Genomic DNA, 7,398 nt, shown 5'->3' with positions numbered 1-7,398 from the left:
CCGGTTAACCGGTTAATCGGTCGAAAGATTATACGAGTAACCGGTTAGGCAAAACTGTTCAATTTAACAACACAAATTAAAATGCCTTCAGAAAAAAACACCATTTAAAAAAAAATAGTAAATCGACAAAGGGCCTACACAAGGCCATAATCAGATACATATTTATTTAGATGTGTCTGCTCAACTGGTGACACCTGTCGTCGCTTAAACAAGAATACAGTCACAATTATCTTTATATTTTCCAGCCAAACCTTGTAACAAGACCTGACTTGCACCTTTGGCTTCAACCTGGAGTCCGCACAAGTTATGGCTCATTTTCCCATCATACAGGTCAACTAGTGTGTGAAAACAGTGTACAAACTAACTAAATGTACAACGAATATGATCAATTGAAATTAAATTAAAACAACTGTATTCATTAGCCCTACAGTGTGTTTATTTTGCTGATTCTATATATTTGTTTAAATTATTTAATGACAGTAAAAGTTATAGGCAGTTGATGCTATGAATTACTTATAAATTTATTAATTCAAATTTTAAACCATTTACCTCTCGGGCTTCTTTTACTTGAGGAGAAATTCACCATAGAATGTAATACTCTACTAACCCCAACTCTTTTCTTAGCCAGAACCGAAACTCGAACACTGGCTTACCTTAACCCATAACCTTTCCTTTACCTAATGTTAACCTTAAACTGTATCCTAATCAAAAAGAAGGGGTTCTATAACCACAACTAAATGAATGTAAACCCATTTTCCAAGTCATATCGAAATGAAAATAACACTACACATTTTATGCGTCCGAGACATGAAGGTAAAGTTTTTTTCCAAATCATATCGATATGAAAATAAAACTACAATAAACTCATCATAGATACCAGGATTAACATTGTTTTCGTCTAACGCACGTTTCGTTAACAAAAGACTCACCAGTGAAGCTCGAATCAAATATATTAAAAAGTCCAATAAAGTACGAAATTGAAGAGCATTTAGTACCCAAAAGTTCGAAATGTTTTGCGAAACACAGCTTAGGTGATCGTTTGCAAAATTTTACGCGTCTGAGACAGTTTTCTGGATTTACCTCCATCAGAAATGCTCAAAGCCCAAACTGTTTAAAGCCAAAGATTTATAAGACTTGAAACATCTGAAGATGTCAAAAAAAGGACCCAAAATGTAATCCACAAATTAAAACTAAATCGACAGTAGTCTATTGGTACCTTAAATCAGGAGGTAAATTGTTCAGTATACTTAGATTCACAAAACCGTAGACCTCCTTTACCCGACACAGTCCCATATATTATTTGCAACAATGAATTTGTTGCTACATAATTTATATGATTGCGGATATTTTAATGTTTCGATTGCGGATACTTTAATGTTTTGTATCACTAAACGAAATATACAGCATGTTATTGATTTTTCCATCTTATGCAACGTTGTTTTAGCCAATAAAAAGGTTTTAATAATTACACTATAAAGGATGTTATCCTTCATTCTGTAATGACGAACATTATTTTACCTGATAAAATATAACTCGATCCTACAGTGAGAACTACAGGACCACATGCTGCACTTGATTTCGGTGTCTGCAGGGTCTTTTTATCTGACAACTTATCATAGTTCATCTTACCCTGTCAAAACAAATTTAAAATAATAACAAACTTATTGATAACATTTCAGCGCTTATATCCTATAACATGTTTTACGCGTATCTAAAACACACATCTTTAGTTGTAAACTTCTTTGTCATTTGGTCTCTGTTGGAGTATTGTCTCATTGGCAATCACACTACATCTTATTTTTATATCTTTAGACATGTTAGAAGATCATTTGGAGAGTCTTATAACCCAAACTGAACGTAAATTCCTAAATTAGTCCAATGAAACAGTCAAATATCTTTGCAAAAAGAACAAAAGCATATAGCATATACAAAGTTATTTTCTATTACAAAAAAGGGTTTTATAAGTTTGGAATTTATTTTAAGAAAAAAAAAAGTGGATAGAAAATCTCAACTGAAATACTGACACAAAGATAACGTAGTATCATGTAATCTTTGTTTACAAAAAAAGTCAAAAAAGGCTAAGATGGAATTGGCAGTTTAAATAATGTACAAAAATCAATATAAATCGAACCGAACCACAACCCCTCTTCCCTCAGATTCGAAAATCACAATAGAAAAAAGTATTTGTCTAATATAAAACGGGCAAATAATGTCCAATTTGAATTGTATTCTTTGTTCGTTTATATACTTATGAATTCCACGGACTTCCACTGTAAACACATATGACGATAACTGTCAATTCTTACATAATAAAATTTTGTCACAGATATTTGATAGTTGGTGTGGAAGTTATCTGCTGAGAACGATTCAATTTTAGCCGTCACAACTGTAAAAGAAGCAATAGACAATTCATTGTTCATATTTTATATTGATCACTGAACTGCGAGGTTTTTTTCTCTTTTAAAAAGTCGGCATTTTCAATAGCAAGAATATCAATAATTTAATCTCCGAAAGAATTATGTTTTAACGATTATCTCGCTTTTGTGGAATTCTATTGGTGGAAACCAAATAAAATGAGTTGGTTGATGACAAGATGAAGTATTGGAAAATGTACTATTTTTATGAGGGATGCTCATTTCCTAAATCAGAATATTTTGTAATTTTCCCGACTTCCCACTTTTTCATCTTTTTCTCAGATCTTACTTTTTAAACCCCTCCCCCTTTTCCCCTAATATCCGACATCTCTACTTTTTTACACCTAAACACCGAATAAAACGTGTAATCTATTTTTATAAAAGAAACAAAACAGAAAAATAAGAAGCTTTACCGACTTCTTCAAACAAAAATGCCCCCCGGTGGATCGCTATCCTTGCCGTGGTCGGGGGGCTTGCGTGTCTCAGTGACCCCAAGAGTTGTGCCAGTTGGAGCTTCGTCTCCTGGTAGGGTTACCCATGCTGGACAGGTCGAAGGGTAGAGACCAGACTAAAGTGATCCGAACATCGTACGAGTTGCCCGATGTTTTGAATAAAATAGGCTCTCCAACCCGTTGGCCGTGGGTTGCTACCCGTGTCGGTGGTTGACGAGATCCTTGCGGATGAGGGCTGTAGCCAGACTCCTTACGGTCAGAAAATACCCGGACGGACAAGACTATAGTTCAATAAGCTGCTTTGGCTCCAATATCATCTAAACGGGAGGTCGGATGGACCCGGTTCGATCAATCGGCTGGTCATGTCGAGCCCTTCAGTTAATCCTCAACAATAAGCTTTCATGTAACAATTTTCATGATATACACATGTGTTTTAAATAAAGCTATTTATATTTCGGATAACTGAAGAAGGCGATGGCTCATGGGTCAATCAAGTGGTACGCTTTCTATTTCGCTTGATGGATACGCTCTGCTTGAGTATACCATTCTTGGAACATCTGGTGCTTTCCGCAGTGGATCTTGGGTGCTAATTTTGGGGACCAGCTACGTTATACATCTTATACTTGGAGCTCGTTTTCAGCATTAGCACTTGACCCCGGCTCGCCACGGAAACACAGCATCGCCCTTGTAGGCACTCCGAGGTGGGTGGATGACAAGAATGGTGAATCTTTCTCATTTCCTATGGCACAACAAAACCAACCCTCTAAATCAGCTTTAATACATAAAAAAAGAAAATGTGATGATTCAGTGCCCTGTCAGGAAGATGACAGTTGGCCCAGATTTATTGTAATAAAAGGAACAGATGAAAAACCAATTTCCAAAATATCTCCCTTTGTGATTCACAAACAGATTCAAAGCGTTGCTGGTACTGTAAAAAAAGTTTCAAAAATGAGATCAGGCAATTTGTTGGTTGAATGTTCCAACAAAAGTCAATCAACAAATTTGCTTACACTGACAACAATTACAAACTTTCCTGTTTCTGCCTCTCCTCACAACAGTTTGAACAGCTGTAAGGGGATCATTCGAGACAGAAGTCAATACCTTGGTGACCTTACCGTGGAAGAAATCTGTGAGGAACTTTCAAGCCAAGGTGTAACTGATGTTGTTAGATTTCAAATAAAAAAGAATGGAAATATAATCAAATTAAATACATATCTTTTGACATTTAGAACTCCAACTCCTCCTCCATCTATTACTTTAGGTTGCTTCGGAATCAGAGTTGACAGGTTTATCCCTAACCCATTTCGATGCTTCACTTGTCAAAAGTTTGGTCATGGAAGTAAACAATGTCGTGGTACGCAGAGATGCTTCAAGTGTTCTGACGAAGGACACGAGGGAACAACCTGTAGCTCTGAATCTTCTAAATGCGTAAACTGTGGTGAATCCCATTTTTCATCATCTAGGGACTGCCCTGTTTACCTTAAAGAAAAAAATATTATCAAAATTAAAACAGAAAGAAACATCAGTTACCCAGAAGCTAAACAGATAGCTTCTGTTTCGAATGATCTCCTTGTTTCGAACAGACCATCGTACGCCAGCAAAGTTGTCCGCTCATTCAGTCACGAGCATACACAAACTCGCATGACCTGGCCAATTGATGCTGAGACATTTACAATGCTGCCTGTTGAAACAGAACCTAACGATAAAATATTAATTCCAAGAAAACCAACACCTTCTAAAACCAGTACTCAGTCAACTCAATCTTCCTTACAGAGCTCAATGTCATCATCTAAAAAAATTGAAAAAAAGAAATCAAATAAAAAAGATACAGTTAAATCAGACAGTTGGGGCGGTGAATCTGTCTGGGATCTTCCCAGTGACATTGATGATTCTTCCATCTCCAATAGTCCTCCTTCATCTGCATCTAATAAAACTAGTTTATCTTCTGCATCTAGTACAAAGTCTTCTAAAGCCCCGTCTCCTCTTCGTTCTCCAGAACAGAAGGATGTCCCAAAGAAGCCAGCAAATACATCCTCTCAGAAGTCTTCTGATTCGAGGTCGCGGGGTAGGGGTCGAGGCGGAGTAAAACCAGCTGCGCATGGTCCTGGAGATCGACGACTCTCCTCACACAACAGATTTTCAACACTTAATGACGAATCAGAAATGGAAATCGAAAGTGTTCCGCCACCCGAAAAATTACAATCTCAGGGTGAGCGAAATAAGAATGCTGGCAAACTCGATAGCATTCGCCCGTCTATTAACAAAACATGACTAATATCATCCAATGCTCCGTTTGCCATCTGAAGCATCGATCTTTACTGCTGAAGCAGAAGCAATAATTTTGGCTTTGAAATTTATTGCTTCTTCAGATAAATCCAAATTTATTATATGTTCTGATTCACTTTCATGCTTACAAGCTATACAAAATACTAAAATTAAAAACCCAACAATTCTCAAAATTGTATATGTAATGAGGAATTTAAAAATTCTTCTTAAAGAAATATTATTTCTATGGGTGCCGAGTCATGTTGGAATCCTTGGAAACACAGCTGTAGACCTTGAGGCAAAGAATGCCCTGGGTGACCCTTTATCTAACTGTGATATACCATATACCAATTTTAAATCTAATATTAGAGAATATGTTTTTAATATATTGAAAAATGAATGGAGTAAAAAAGATGGTAATAAATTACATGAAATTAAACCTAATTTATGTAAACCTTTCAATAATTTTATGTGCAGAAAAGATCAGTGTGTTATTTCTAGATGTCGTATTGGTCATACTAGAATAACACACGAATATCTTTTAAAAAATGAAGTAGAACCACAATGTATACCTTGTAACTGCAAGTATACTATTAAACATGTTTTAATCAATGGTATTGACTTTGCTGATATTCGGAAGAAGCATTTCAATGTCAATAATATGTATGATTTATTTAATAATATTCCATTTACAAATATTGTTTCATTCTTAAAAGAAATTGGAATATATTATAAAATATAAAAATGTTGTTATATTTAAAACGATTTTAATTTTTATCACGTTATCTTAGTGTTGATTTTTATTTGTAAATAATCAATTTGCTTTAGTCTAGGATTTTAGTTTATTGAAAGACCTTTTGTCTGATTTTAAAAATATACCTTAAATTGTTATAATATTCGAATTAGCTCTCGCCGCGATATAGCCTTTCTGTGCTAATGCGGCGTAAAGCAAACAACAATCAATCATTCAAACAAAAATGATATAAAGTTGAACGTGCTTCGCTTTTCTTTCTGGTTTAGGCTTTGTACAAGTAAGTGATATAAGTTCGACAATGTACTACAATTACATTGTTTTTTATACGGTTCTTTGAAAATTAATTATTTTCTTAAATGATTATCTTATTTTAAATAATTTTTATAACATGCTGCAGTTTTTTTAGCAAAACATGAAACCCTTCATGCCATTAGAAAAAAAACAAAAACAAAAAGGATCTTACCCAATTTGGAGTTACACACGACTTGCTGTGTATACTGTGCGGGACATCCACATTGTTCTGACATTGAAAATAACAAAATCAACAAAAAACACGACTGTATCATCCCAGTTCTCATTTTGCAAATAATGAAGCTGACTATCTGACAAACACTAAAATTTTAGATAATAAAATGTTGTATATATGTATATACATATTAATACCTGAAGCAAAACTCAGGTAAATTAAAATCCAGCTGGCCTCATATTTACGAGGCTGATTGCATGGCATTGATGAATACGATTACACATAGAAACAAGCATTTGCTGAGGGAAATTGTTCTGGCAAAAATGTACTTTATAAAAATAGAGCAGGTGTTAGTTATTTAAAACGCAGTAGTTATTAAAAGTTGCACATTTTGTAATTTCCTTTATTAAATATTTTGTCGATTTATCACAAATAACAACTTATAATATTTTTTCTAAATTGTCTATAAATCATGATAACTTTTTTGCATAATCAAGCTTAAAATTGTTATAAATTATTGATTATCAATCAGTAGGTAAAATTGTGGTCAGGGATGTTAAGCCGTAAGAAATTGTTATGCAGTATTGTTTGATTTTATATCTCACAGCTACTGCAGACGCAACAAGTGTAAGATAAAATTCGTAAATGTAGCAGTGCAAAACAATTTATCAATGGTATATTATACATAAATTACCAAATTATTGAATATATTAAAATTTATGCTAATAGGATTTCATCAGCAGTTAATTTTAGCAACATGCTGCACTCTAAAGTGCTGCAACGAGTACATAAGTAAATAGTTTGGAACTGGATAAGATTTAACGATAAATTCAATCAAGGTTATAAAAGCTTCCCTCCCTATTTCAGATCCTAAATCATCTATTTCCGAACTTACCTACAAGTTTACAATCAGGATCTAAATTAATCAAAACGTTTGAAATATTAGAATTAAATGGAATTTGACAGCACAACTATAGCAGACTAAGACCATTTATGTCTGAAAGATTGAACTTTTGTAGTACATTTAATTCATCATCATCTATTTCA

At 34.2% G+C, this 7,398-nt stretch overlaps 1 long non-coding RNA gene across 1 annotated transcript; it reads right to left on the bottom strand.

Moving 5' to 3' along the window:
* Positions 1-294: 294 nt before the first annotated feature.
* LOC127721677 (uncharacterized) lies at positions 295-2,381 on the bottom strand. Its single transcript, XR_007991392.1, has 3 exons — positions 2,307-2,381; positions 1,519-1,630; positions 295-335 (listed from the first exon to the last, which is right to left on the bottom strand). It is a non-coding gene; the product is annotated as an uncharacterized LOC127721677 (long non-coding RNA).
* Positions 2,382-7,398: the final 5,017 nt, after the last annotated feature.

Source organism: Mytilus californianus, unplaced genomic scaffold (assembly GCF_021869535.1).
Source record: "Mytilus californianus isolate M0D057914Y unplaced genomic scaffold, xbMytCali1.0.p SCAF_12, whole genome shotgun sequence".
Classification (NCBI taxonomy): domain Eukaryota; kingdom Metazoa; phylum Mollusca; class Bivalvia; order Mytilida; family Mytilidae; genus Mytilus; species Mytilus californianus.
Note: the sequence above shows the minus strand (reverse complement) of the source record. Positions and strands in the feature narration are given on the sequence as shown.